At 24.9% G+C, this 1,546-nt stretch overlaps 1 protein-coding gene across 1 annotated transcript in view; it reads right to left on the bottom strand.

The window, feature by feature from the left end:
* Positions 1-1,546, bottom strand: part of wts (serine/threonine-protein kinase warts) — a gene marked incomplete in the record, with an annotated part of 165,560 nt that overhangs the window by 28,626 nt on the left and 135,388 nt on the right.

Here is a 1,546-nt window from a genome sequence, read left to right as displayed (position 1 = left end):
TATTTCAAAATTAGGTCGCTCAAAAGTGCATTTTGAGTCACCTTTATAGTGCATTTGTCAGTTAAAACCATTCAGATGACACAAACATTACAAAAGGTAATTAATATAAGAAACATTTCTCATCATTAGATAAAAGATGCTGAGACAGAGTTTTTACCTAGAAAATAAAAACAACTTCGATCTTACCTTACAACAAAATACACGGTAAAATTTAAAAGCAATATCAGCAAAATATTTCTTTTCCAGCCTAATAATAAACAATGAGTTTCCACAGTAAGAAAGAGAACAAATGAAAATTTTTCTTAACTATATAAAAAAAAAAAAAAATCAATTTTCTCAAAATTCATTCCAAGACATTCAGTAACATAGTAATGAACTGATATAATAATAAAAAATTATATTAGTTTAGAAAAATAATAATGTTCTTATGTTTAATTTATTTATTCCGCAAAGAATAACAAATGTGGTCCGACCATATGTAAATAACATACTGAAATTATAAATATTAAATAAAACAATCTTTTTTTGCAACATTTTTAATTATTCAGGTGTTTTTAAGACTAAAACTGGAATGAGATTGATAGTGATTTTTTCAAACAAAAAATGATTTTTCAAGTAAAATGCAATATTTAATTTAATCATGTGCTAGTTAAAAGATAAGAGAAACCACTCACGAATTTGCGAAAATATAAGAGTGTCTCACATTTGAGAGATGATAAAAAAAAAAAAATATTATCTTGAGATTTTGCTACACAAAACCTTCGTATAATAACACAATAAGATCTAAAAAAGACCACCAGCATGATAAAAATATGAATAATATTCAAATAAGAAACATTTCTCATCATTAGATAAAAGATGCTGAGACAGAATTTTTAACTAGTAAATAATTTTTTGAAATTATTTTTTTTTTTTAATTTTAGGATCAATAAAACTTTTTTGTTTATAATAGGTCGAAAAATATTTGACGTGGTTGAGAGTTCTTGCTTAATGCGCTATAGTACCCGAAAAAAAATACTTTACACAGTTTTAGTTTCAGGAATTGATAAGAAACCATTCATAAAAAACAAATATCAAAATAAACTAAATTTCATAATAAAACAATAAAGTGATAACTGAAGATATGAGTGAATAAAGATACGATATGAAACTATAGTTTGAAATAATAATAAGTTCTTATTAAACTTTGTTTAATTGTTAATAAGTGTCGGAATCATTCGTATTATAGTTAATATTACTAAAACTTCAATTATAAGTTTTCTATTGATATGGCTTACGGTTGAACAAGGCGCAGGGTCTATACAATACTCGCAATACCACGATAAAACAAGAAGGATTTTATAGAAATAATAAGTTTTTTCTCCACAATTTTGGTATATTTTAAATATTACAGCTCTATGTCTTCAAAACTACCAACAATACTAGAAAATATATATATATATAAGTAAAACATACTAAAACTGAAAATAAGTAGGGACAAAAGTGTAAATAATTCTGAAGTCATGAAACTGGCTTATATGGTGCTCCTACATCTGATAACTGTTAG

Source organism: Halyomorpha halys, unplaced genomic scaffold (genome assembly GCF_000696795.3).
Source record: "Halyomorpha halys isolate HHAL.00 unplaced genomic scaffold, Hhal_1.1 Scaffold86.1, whole genome shotgun sequence".
NCBI classification, from domain to species: domain Eukaryota; kingdom Metazoa; phylum Arthropoda; class Insecta; order Hemiptera; family Pentatomidae; genus Halyomorpha; species Halyomorpha halys.
This window is presented reverse-complemented; position numbering and strand designations above follow the sequence as displayed.